The 13,053-nt window shown below is 42.0% G+C and overlaps 1 pseudogene across 1 annotated transcript; it reads left to right on the top strand.

Moving 5' to 3' along the window:
• Positions 1-403: 403 nt before the first annotated feature.
• Positions 404-6,434, top strand: LOC311050545 (BCL2/adenovirus E1B 19 kDa protein-interacting protein 2-like; annotated as a pseudogene). Its single transcript, XR_014602888.1, has 5 exons — positions 404-411; positions 637-768; positions 4,997-5,083; positions 5,309-5,408; positions 6,245-6,434. The product of XR_014602888.1 is annotated as a BCL2/adenovirus E1B 19 kDa protein-interacting protein 2-like (transcript).
• Positions 6,435-13,053: the final 6,619 nt, after the last annotated feature.

Raw genomic sequence — 13,053 nt, 5'->3', positions numbered from 1 at the left:
CTTGTATATCTGCTATTTTTGAATAGCTTAAGTATAAAATAATGGTTAAAGTGGCGACACAGATGCGTTCCCGGTCTTAATGGGTTAAGACTTCACATCCTACCTGGTCTTCTGCACCAGGACTGGTTAGGTGTGCATAGTGTATATGCCACCAATAGGTGGACATGAAGGTGAAGGTAATATTTGCAATCAATCACCAAACAAAACAGCATATGGTGTTAACATAACAGTATTTCCATTTTCTGTCTAATGTGTCCACATGAAGCCTGATTTATACTTTGTTGTACGATGGTGCTGATCTATAAGTTCACAATGCGTCGCATGCTCGCATCGTGACATTTTTACATTTTAGAAATGTTTGGACAATCTTTTTTTAAATAATTTCCCGGTGCCCTAAGTAAGGATGCCTGGGTGATTTTGTGTTCTGATGTGTTGTGTTTTTGTGTGTTTTTGTGTGTGTGTGTGTGTGTGTGTGTGTGTGTGTGTGTGTGTGTGTGTGTGTGTGTGTGTGTGTGTGTGTGTGTGTGTGTGTGTGTGTGTGTGTGTGTGTGTGTGTGTGTGTGTGTGTGTGTGTGTGTGTGTGTGTGCGCGCGCGCGCATGTGCGTGTGTGTGTGTGTGTGTGTGTTTTTCACCAGGTACATAGTGGGGACTTTGGACCTCATGGTATCAGAGGACTACGTGCTGGTGTATCTGTGTGGAATGGCTCCCAGGAACAAGATGCCCGCCATTAAATGGCTTTGTCAGTGTTATACCTCCATAGACAGAAGGTCAGTGTTATACCTCCATAGAGAGAAGGTCAGTGTTATACCTCCATAGACAGAAGGTCAGTGTTATACCTCCATAGACAGAAGGTCAGTGTTATACCTCCATAGAGAGAAGGTCAGTGTTATACCTCCATAGACAGAAGGTCAGTGTTATACCTCCATAGACAGAAGGTCAGTGTTATACCTCCATAGAGAGAAGGTCAGTGTTATACCTCCATAGACAGAAGGTCAGTGTTATACCTCCATAGAGAGAAGGTCAGTGTTATACCTCTATAGAGAGAAGGTCAGTGTTATACCTCCATAGACAGAAGGTCAGTGTTATACCTCCATAGAGAGAAGGTCAGTGTTATACCTCCATAGAGAGAAGGTCAGTGTTATACCTCCATAGAGAGAAGGTCAGTGTTATACCTCCATAGACAGAAGGTCAGTGTTATACCTCCATAGAGAGAAGGTCAGTGTTATACCTCTATAGACAGAAGGTCAGACACTGGTACCTGCATGCCCAGTACAACAACACATGTTGATTGTTGTTGTTGTTAAGCCTGTAACATTATTACCGTTTCCCAAATTCCAGATCTAGTCTCACTGTCACATCATAAAATCGATATAATATTGATATACTGTCCAGCCCTAACTCCTTACACAATATTCTGAGCCTGTTAATGCCACAAATGAGCTCTTTACGTTGTTCAGTTTCACACCGCCAAAACGGTATCAGTTTTGCTAATAATCACTCGGTTTGACTCCTAATGATAGGGTTTACTGGAATTACGGGGACAGGCTTCCAGCATGTCTCCGTTTTGTTATTGGCATTATTCCATTTCTTCTTCTTCTTCTGCCGTTTTTTCCAGTTCTGGCTGAACCGTGCATACGCTTTTTATGAAACTCGGCCATATGATAGATGGTCATGAAAAACTATCAAGAAATAAATCTCACAATCTTTCGTCAAAAGGTGGCGCTATTGCACTCAGTTGAAAATGCCAACTTTGAACAGGTACAACTCATGCCCTGTTTGACCTACAGCCATAAAACTTCAATACACACATGCGTCTCCTCATGATGAACAACTTTCACACTCTGACTTTTGACCTCTGACCTTTAGATCTCTCACCATTTTGAATTACATGAAAAGCTGTTAAAATCTATCTCCTCCTGGGATTTTTGAGCAATCTGCACGAAACGTTTTACACATGAACTTTGGACCTATGCCGACCAAACGGTACAAGCGGATTTTTTCTAAGTGAAAAAATGAAGCTTTAATGAGCCAATGAATATTGCAGTTTTATGACAATTATTCATCTGCCCCTAACACATACATGCAGACTCACATTTCTTTGAAAAGTTGCAGTAATGTACAGGGTCATTCCAAATATCACTGAAACCAATCTTACTCCAATTGGTCAAAGGGGGGCGCTATAGCAATTTTTTGAAAATGCAAACTTTAAACAGGCAAAAGTCATGCCTCGTTTGGCCGACAGCCATTACACCTGCTTACACATGTGCCTTGACTCATGAGGAACACATGTATCACTTTTACCAGTAAGCTCCGGCCTTAGATTGTCCGCAATTTTGAGCAGTTTGAAAAACACTTAAACCCAGGATTTTTCAGCTATTTGCGTGAAATGGTATCATCTGTCTGACCTCCGTTTTCACTAGATCAGGTCTGTTGGTCCAATGGCTTCCCGCTTAAGTGAATGTCTCACAACATCAAGGTAGCCGGTTCAAGCCTCACTTGGTGCAGACTTCATTTAAAGTGCATTGCAAACAACAAGACCGTATCAATGAAGACATGTCCAATTGATAAAGATAACATGAAATGCTTATTTGAGAGGGTATGTTTTTGCAATGTATGACATACTTCATTCTGAAAATAGCCGATATACAATCTCAAAACTTTTCAGATAGCAACGTGTTTCTGAGCTTGTAGATCGGCTGCTTTCACTGGTTCACTTTTATCTTCAACAGACAACCTCAGCCTAGACACAGCTATAGCACTATAGGTTGCATAGTGTTGCAGCCTGTCAATCCGAAGGTTGAAGGTTCGATTCCTGTTAATGGCAATAGGTTGAGATGTCCAATCAATCCAATCTGCTTCCATGTCTCTTCAATCTATTCCCCCCCTCTCTCTCTCTCTCTCTCTCTCTCTCTCTCTCTCTCTCGGTGAGAGGTGGCATTGCAGAAAACATGACCTTAAGCTCAGTCTTCTATGGCTTATTGTGCATATTACTTATAGTTGTGTCTCTCTTTTAATGTATGGTATACTTCATTTTGAAAATAGCCGATCTACAACCTCACAACTTTTCAGATAGCAACGTTTTGTGAACTTGTAGATCGGCTACTTTCACTAGTTTTCGTTCTGAGGAGACACAAAAATCCCTTTATTGGTAAATGGTTTGTGAACCAGTGATCTAGAGTAGTTCGGGACACAGAGGCCTGGTTCAAAATGAACGGAAATACTTATAAATATCAACAGACACTATCAGGGAGGCCATATATCTAGCTCAATGAGAAGAAAGGCAGTCTTGGAGTCCATAGGTTGCTGGTTCGATCCCTGTCCATGACAATGTATTGAGGTGATCATGATTTGGCATTATTCGGATAACACATACTGGCCCTCATTTATCAACGCAGCGTATAAACCGGCGTATATTTTTCCATATATTCGGCCGTACACCAACGTCGAAGTCACATTTATCAACGCATCCTACACAGCTGATCCGAGCGTACACTTGGTCCCAGCGTTGATAAATGTCACGGCTGAAACCGAGCGTCATTTAAATAACACGCCCTTAAATATTCTCAAAACGCCCCGATTTTACGACATGAAGACGAACCAGAATACGACCAAAGACATGAAAAGCCAATAAGAAACAGTTTCCCCCGCTGGCCTCGCCGCACACGCCTCTCTCTCTCGCTCTCTCTCGCTCTCTCGCTCTCTCTCTCACACACACACACACACACACACACACACACAGCGTCGGGTTTATATCCTTAACCCAGCCAGGTTGTGTAGCCTACATAACTCTCTATGACATAACTCCATAACATAGGACAAGCTACTGTAAGTTTGTAGACCTCACTTTCAGTGAAAAGATGGTCGGGGCTCCCGAAAATTCTCTTGCAGAAGCACTGCTGCGCTGAAAATAGCAGATCTACAAGCTCACAACGCGTCGCAATGCAACCTGTTGTGAGCTTGTAGATCTGCTATTTTCAAATAGCCAATGCAGCCATGCAGATCTGCAAGCTTAACCGAATGACTGTTAAAGCAGTTTGTTTAAATTAGTTTATAAAATGATATATTTTCACAGCGATTATTTATTAGTGTAGATATACACATTTAGGAGTGGATTATGTGTCCAGATGCTTGTCAGACAGTCAGACAATGGTGCCCCGCAGGTCTAGAATGGAATAAACGGGCGCAGCCAACGTCAACAACTGGTCTCGACCAGACGTGAGATTTCAGCCTACGGTAGGATGAAGCCCACGTCAGGATATCCTACTATAATTCTAGTAACCTCACGGTGGTTGTGTCTTGGGGGGACTCTTGATCAAACTGCGCATGCGTCGTTGCCAGGTTTCGCGAGAGAAACAAGCAGCAAGGTCTATGAAAACAAGGCCAAACCAAACGAACCCTACAAGCAACGAGGTCTATGAAAAGAAGCCCAGTTTGCAACTACTTTTGCCTGCGCCCTTCACCGGGTATGGTCTAGTATTGATAAATGCCGAAAGGTGCGGTGATCTCGCCGTACGCTCATTATTCGGGCTGCACCGCGTTGATAAATGAGGGCCAGTGTGTCTTGAGGATAGGCTTAGGCGTTGTTTTACTGAGGTTAGGGTTAGTGAGGGTTTAAAATCCTCATGTTAATTGCATGGTCTTCTTTCTCTCAAGTTCAGTATTCTATGTTTCAATGGCTTATTGTGCATATTACTTATCATTGCTTCTTTCTTTTTTCTCTCTTCATTACCTGGCCCCGTATTATCGCTGCTTGCAGCTATATTTCTCCTTCAATTTCAAATCATATTATTATCAGCGGTTTGTAATAATAATTGTAAAAAATGATAGATTTTAATAGAATGTTGTATTTGTACATAACAGTTTGATGAGCATAATGGAAATCTAACCATGTGGTGTGTGTGTGTGTGTGTGTGTGTGTGTGTGTGTGTGTGTGTGTGTGTGTGCGTGTGCGTGTGCGTGTGCGTGCGTGCGTGCGTGCGTGCGTGTGTGTGTCAGGTTAAAGAAGGACCTGAAGGGACTGTTTGTGGTTCATCCTGCCTGGTACATCAAAGCTCTCATCATGCTGGTCAAGCCTTTCATCAGGTGGGGTCCATGAATAGTTTGAGGGCCACTACAGACAGACAGACAGACAGACAGACAGACAGACAAACAGAACTAACAATGTCACTAATTCGATTTCAGCCTTAAATAGCGTTAAAGCAGAATTACTCAATGATTGACCGATTGTTTGAATGATTGATTGACTGATGTGGTGATCAATCATGCTTGGATGCATTGTAAGGACAATTGTTGTTCTTGTGTCGTCAGTGAGAAGTTCAGCAGGAAATTGTGTTTCGTGCGTGAGTCTGCAGGAGTTGTCAGAAATGTTACCCCTGGACCACCTGCAGATCCCTGAATGTATCAGACAGTAAGGCACGCACGCACGCACGCACGCACACACAGACAGACAGGCACGCACGCACGCACGCACGCACACACACACACACACACACACACACACACACACACACACACACACACACACACACACACACACACCCCACTTCACATGCACGCACACTTGGAGGTTATTATTGTTTACAAAAAATACTAAACAACAATAATCTCTAAACAAAAATAACTCAAACTAAATTAAAGTTAAAAAACATTTTAGTTAGCTGAAATTAAAATGAGGCTTTACAAAAACGATTACTAACGATAGGCCTATTGAAATACTGACACTGTATTGTGCAAAACTCGCTAAAACTAACTAAAATCATAGAGAAAATGTCCTGTTTTCACCAGTCTAGTATTTTGGGTGGGTCAAACTCAGTTTTAAGGGCTCCCACCGCACTTTTATTTTACCTCTGGGGCGGAATCTGCCAATGCTTTGTCAATGCAAATGCATGGATTCATGGTCTTGCAGATTTTTTCCAAGAATCCATGCATTTGCATTGACAAAGCATTGGCAGATTCCGCCCAAGAGGCAAAATAAAAGTGCAATGGGAGCGCACCCTAACTGTGAATAAATGTGTTAAATGGCATGAACCAACAAATGACAAAAACAATCAACACAACTGACACTAGTATTAATACAAACTAAACTAAAAGCCTTTTCAGAAATGTAAAACTATACTAAACTAGCAACCCCGCTTTAAAAGGGAATTAGACCTGAACTTAAATTGAAAACAAAAAAATCGAAGCAAAATAGAAGTAAAAACTAACATCCATTGTGTTGTCTCTCTGCTCTCCTCATATCTCCAGGTTTGATGAGGAGCAGAACAGATGAAGCAACACCACCACCCAGAGAAAAGACAGGAGGAGACACAGAGGAGGGGATGAGCAGAAGACATGAACAGAGAGGTGGATTAATAGCAGACATGGTGAAGAGATAGGTGGAGGAATTGAAGAAGACATGGTGGAAGAATAGGACACACGATGAACACGGAGGTGGATGTCCATCCACCTTACTAATCCATGAGCCAGAACCCCAAAATTGAGCAATGATTATCGAAAGAGTGGGCAAAACCAAACCTATATTAAATTGTTCATAGGGTCAATACGAGTAAATAAATATATGATAACCTCTCCACAGGAGTAGCTTTTTCATGGTTATCACACATTTTGTAATTTTCCCCATGAGCCAGAGCCCCAAAATTGAGCCAGATATTGAATATTCCCTCATTAAAAACTTTTGACTCCAACATCTTAACAAAATGAAACTAGAAAAAGTGCTCCTCGGAGCACAGGTCTCCGCCAGGTCAGGTACGTTATTGTGGCCTCCTGGTGGCGCTATAATAGGCCAATGTGAAAAGGGTGCCATTTATTCTTAGGTCTTTCACGGCAATCAGACACTGCATTCATGATTTGAGGCATTTTGTTCCAAAAATGTGTTTTGCTAAATTAGACCTGCTGGTGGCGCTATAACAGGCCAATGTGAAAAGGGTGGCATTTCTTCCTCGGCCTAGTGGGAATGTGCGTGTGAAATTTCACGGAAATCGCAAGCTGTGTGCATAGTTTGAGGCTTTTTGTTCAAAACGGACCAATCCTGCAAACTTTGGAAGCCAACCATAGGTAATGAGGATGGAATAAGGGAAATCGGACAGATCCGTGTTGATCACATGACTATAGAGATACTGTGTACCGATTTGCATGACGTTTGGATAAAATCTGTAGGACTAATGTAAAAAAATGGGTTTTGAACAAATCGGCCTCCTGGTGGCGCTATAACAGGCCCATGTGAAAAAAATGGGGCAGAGGTTCTGAATTGGCATCGAGGGAGTGTGTGTGCACAGTTTCGGAGCGAACGGGCCAACGGTGCCGGAGATTAGCTGGTAACACACAGACAGGACGGACACACACACGGACACACACACGGACAAACGGACAGACGGACGGAGGGTAAAACATACTCTCTCGCCATGCCTTCGGCCTGGCGGAGACAATAAGAATGTTCACTCTGGCTTTGTCCAATGTTCCAATGTTGATTCTGGAAAGTTATGCAAATTCGGGCATATTTTCCTAATGCCTAATTTGCATATTTAAATATACAATGTCAGAAAACTTGTAATACGATAAATCATTGTCTTCATGTAAGTAATCAACTCAGGAAGTTTCATTATGATAACTCTTTTTTAAACTTTGTCATTTTTTCACCTGTCATGTACGTATGGGGAAAATTACAAAATGTGTGATAACCATGAAAAAGCTACTCCTGTGGAGAGGTTATCATATATTTATTTACTCGTATTGACCCTATGAACAATTTAATATAGGTTTGGTTTTGCCCACTCTTTCGATAATGAAATCTTGTCTGGCTCATAGACTATACAGACCTCTCTGTTCGTAAAACACGATGGACAGCAGGGCCGGATACAGAAATTATTAATTGGGGGGGCACTAATAAATGCTCGTGGGGCGTGGACTCAGCGCTTCGCGCGGCGGCGATATTTTTTGGCGTTTTTTTCTGTTTTTTCCGGCTGTTTGTGTAATACTGCTTCCTATTGTTGTGAGCTTGATGCATAGGTTTAAAGTGCTCATGTGGCCTACTTTGCTTCTTTTGGGCTTGTTTTCCTAGGCTTCTTTCTCTCGCAATATCTGGCAACACTGCCCATGGAAAATCAGGCCAGAGGAATATTTGAATTGTGCAATGATACATGATGGAATATGATTAAGGATTACTTTGATTATGGTAAACTCACATTTCATATCACACATGACATGAATGTAACTTTCACAAGCCCCCCCCCCAAAAAAAGTCAGGGCATTTGGGGGGGGCATTGTCCCCCCTTGCCTATGCCTAGATCCGGCCCTGATGGACAGAGCGGTGGATGGATGGAGGGAGGTGATGGTTGGGTGCTGCCACTGCTCCACCAACAGTGGAAGACGTTTATTTTTTGAATGTCGGGCTTGTCCCTTCAGTGACCTCTGACGATAACTCCAACCGTCCGGAAGTGACTTTCAGAGGAACTGCAACAGGAACTAGCATTTTAAAAACAGTGCACTTCTTACATTAAAGCAGGGGTCTTCAACGTTTTCAGGCCAAGGACCCCCTAGCTGAGAGAGAGATGAAGCAGGGACCCCCTCCATATTGAATACAATTGTTGCAGATTAAAATAAATGATACAATCTTGGTCCGCTCTTTTTTCCCCTTCACACCAAACCTCTTTGCCAAAAATAGCCGATCTACAAGCTGAGGGATGAGCACGGGATTTTAAACAGCTATAACTCCAGTTTCCAGCATGCCACCAAGTCCAAATTCAGTATGTGGACTTAGACCACCAATAGGGACGAGCATGAATTGCTAAAGCCCCGCCCCCTCTGTCCAGGGACCCCCAGCGTATGTTATGTCCGTCCGCCCGTATGAGCACGGGATGAGCACGGGATTTTAAACAGCTATAACTCCAGTTTCCAGCATGGCACCAAGTCCAAATTTAATATGTGGACTTAGACCACCAATAGGGACGAGCATTAATGGCTGAAGCCCCGCCCCCTCTGTCCAGGGACCCCCAGCGTATGTTATGTCCGTCCGCCCGTATGAGCATGGGATTTTAAACAGCTATAACTCCAGTTTGCAACATGCCACCAAGTCCAAATTTGGTATGTGGACTTAGACCACCAATAGGGTCGAGCATGAATTGCTGAAGCCCCGCCCCCTCTGTCTTCCCATTGGCTGGCCTTTACACAGCCATAACTCAAGTTCGCAGCATGCTACGGAGTACAAATTTTGCACATGGACTCAAACCACCAATAGGGACGAACTGTAATTACTTAAGCCCCGCCCCCTCTGTCTGCCCATTGGCTGGCCTTTAAACAGCCATTATTCCAGTTTGCAGCATGCTACCAAGTACAAATTTGGTAAGTGGACTCAGACCACCATTTGGGACGAACTGAAATGAGTTAAGGCCCGCCCCAAAGGCACCGCTTCCTTCACACAGGGTGTGATTTTTGGCTAAAGTTCGCCTCAGAAAAGGGATGCTGTAGTAACTCTGAGGACCCCCTAGGGGTCCCGGACCCCCTGTTGAAGACCCCCGCATTAAAGATTGAAACTTTGACATCAGGGACCTTGTTTGTCATACTCTGTCACGTGGCATCCCCCAGTTTTAGGAACTCTTTAAATCTCTTTATGCATGCTTCTCCATGGCTCTATGATTGAGAATTCTGTTTTGAGAAACCTAACATTCTGTACCACTGTTAAATTCTGCTCCGTTGACGATTTTAAATCAAATCTAAAGACCCACCCTTTTCTCGTGGTTTTAGCTTAGTTTGAGGTTGCCCCACCTTTGATGTTTTCTCGAGTCCACTGAATGTATTTGATTAATTTATTTGTAATACCTTACAGCGTTTTAATCAGTTATTTGTTTTGTTTAGTTACTCTTAATATTCTTGATTTTATCATTTTATTGTGATTTACTGGTATGTGTTTTACATTTTAGTCTTGCTTTTGTGGATTTTAGAATTTATTATGGTTATCTTGTGTTTCATTTGGCCATCCTCGATTGGAAATAACTTTGGGTCAACTCCTATCGTTTCTAAATATGCTCAAGTATGCTATATACTGTACATAAAGATTACTTGACTTGATGGTGACTTCCTGTGCATCCTGTACTTCCTGTGTGGTGATTAGTATTTTCCAAAGCTTATTTTTGTACTTCCTGGTTTGCAGTGGTGTAAAGTGACTAAGTACATTTACTCAAGTACTGTAATTAAGTAAAATGTTGAGGTACTTTTACTTTACCGAAGTATTTCCAGTTGTCTATACTTTTACTTCTACTTCACTACATCTCAGAGGCAAATATTGTACTTTTACTCCAGTACAATTATTTGAAGTTACTAGTCACTTTGCAGATATAAATTATTACATTATAAAACATACATGAACCACTTTATACCTAGGCTATTTGAAAATAGCCGATCTACAAGCTCACAACGTGTTGCGGTGCGACACGTTGTGAGCTTGTAGATCTGCTATTTTCAAACATTCAAACATACTTAAAGTACTTTTACTTTTGGTACTTTAAGTATATTTTGATGGCAATACTTTTGTACTTTTACTCAAGTAAAATTTTGAATTCCGGACTTTTACTTGTAACAGAGTAGGCTACTTCTACATTGCAGTATTGATACCTTTACTTAATTAAAACACAGCTCTGTTTGCATCCTGTAAATAACTTTTTCATCCACGGCACCACCTGAATGACAATGTTACTTTATTGCGCCTTACATTCTTACAGTCTTTCCCCCAAAGATACAGAATGTCACGGGGAAAACTTCATATCAGAATATCAGTTTCCTTTAAATTAGGACAGATTGAAAAGGACTTTATACTCGTCGTTTAACCACCTAAACTGAGTCCAGCATCCCTATTGTGGGGGGAACATCACGTGTTGTGAGCTTGTAGATCGGCTATTTTTGGCAAAGAGATTTGGTGTACAGTAGATGGAAAAAGAACGCAGTGAGGTGAAGTGGTTAAACTGAAGTGATATATTGATGATTTGCAAATATTATCAAAGTATTCTGCGCCCACCCTGGGCCCTGGACTTGTGTCACGGCACCCTAGGGTGCAACGGGGGCCGGGGCACATACTTTGAGAAACCCTGCCCTTGGACAGTGGTTCTCAACCTTTTCAGGACGTGACCCTCCAAAATAATCATACTTGAACTGGGGACCCCCCAAAATAATCATATTTGAACTGGGGACCCCCCAAAATAATCATTTGAACTATGGACCCCCCAAAATAATCATTTGAACTGGGGACCCCCCAATATAATCATATTTGAACTGGGGACCCCCCAAAATAATCATATTTGAACTGGGGATCCCCCAAAATAATCATATTTGAACTGGGGACCCCCCAAAATAATCATATTTGAACTGGGGACCCCCCACCCTGAGAAGAACTTGGAAAGTAGGAGTTGAGGCGTCACATTTAGTTTGACTCCAGAGATAAAGATTGTGAAAATAGCAGATGTACAAGCTCGGCGTTGTGAGCTTGCAGATTGGCTATTTTTTTGGGCTATTTTATATTATTTGACAATTTGGCCAAAGTTTGACCAGTTTTTATAGTATTTTGTTGATGTTGCGTTTGTTGATTACTTTTGATGTAGTACTTGTGTTTTTGGTATTAAAAAGGTCTTAAAAGTCCTTTATTTGTCACTTCACTGTCAGGGAACCCCCCCCCCCCCCCCCCCCCCCCCTCAAAAAACAATCATGTGGGGACCCCCCTGGGGGTCCAGACCCACAGGTTGAGAACCACTGCTCTAGGAAGCAGGGAGGGGCGGGGCTATTAGAGTCCTTTAATTGTCAGCCCCTCCCCCTCACACCTTCCAGCAATCACAAATGTTTGCGAGATTTAAAAGGACCCACTGTGTTTGCAAGGAAAAAGACGCTTATAGTGAAATAAACAACTCCTAAAGTAACGTTACTCCACATGGACGTCGAGTAGAGTTATCAGTGTTTAGCAGGCTGGTGAAAAAAGCTGTTAAAACACACTGTGACCAGACTGTGAAAACATCTCCATCCAGACCACCAAACAGGTAAGTGTTCTGGCAGGTGTGTGTTAGCTACTTAGCTTAGCTAATTAACTGCTTAGCATTAAGGAATTGATGGAATTGCGTGTAATTTCACTGTTATTTGACTTGGTAAAAAAGCAACAACTAGTGAGGATGAAGCATTGCTGTGTGAAGTGAATATGAACCGTCTTTATTTTAGTCCTGAAACATGACTGACTGTCATATCATGACAGTCATGGATTAACTTCACCCTGGCGTTTGCAATTTCTCCATTTACGGTCCGTACATCTACATGAACGATCATATTTCAAATATAAAGTGCTTACTTTATGGCCACGGATGTTATCCTAGTGTACGGGCCCTCAGAAGTACCTGTATCCTCCATATTTTTCAATAAAAAGCATTTTAATCTGATTGATGACCATTTTCTCCGTCTTTTCACCATATGCTTTAAACTACGCCACCCTATCGGCTGGGAGGTGTATTGCACTATGCTACATTATAACTATGAGGAAAATACCGATCGGATTAAAATGGTCTTTAATGAACAATACTGGAAGATACAGGTACTTCTGAGGGCCCGTACATAATTATAACATCCGTGGCCATAAAGTAAGCACTTTATATTTGAAATTTGAATGTTTATGTAGATGTACAGGTCGTAAATGTGGAAAGTGCAAACACAAGGTTGAAGTTAATCCATGACGGTCGTGATGCTGACACAGGCTTTGCAGGCCTAGTACCGTGTAAAGTAACTAAGTACATGTACTCAAGTACTGTACTTGAGTACAATTTTGAGAAACTTTTACTTAACTGGAGAACCAATTTTCAATACATTTACTTCTACTCCACTATCTCAGAGATAAATATTGTACTTTTACTCCACTACAATGATATGAAAACTTGAGTTAGTAGATTTTTTGTAGATTTTGATTATTACAAAACATGGACTAACCACTTCAGCCCTAAACATTAGTGTGTGTGTGTGTGTGTGTGTGTGTGTGTGTGTGTGTGTGTGTGTGTGTGTGTGTGTGTGTGTGTGTGTGTGTGTGTGTGTGTGTG

This window comes from Gymnoscopelus microlampas, assembly GCF_963454915.1.
Source record: "Gymnoscopelus microlampas genome assembly, chromosome: 8".
NCBI classification, from domain to species: domain Eukaryota; kingdom Metazoa; phylum Chordata; class Actinopteri; order Myctophiformes; family Myctophidae; genus Gymnoscopelus; species Gymnoscopelus microlampas.
This window is presented reverse-complemented; position numbering and strand designations above follow the sequence as displayed.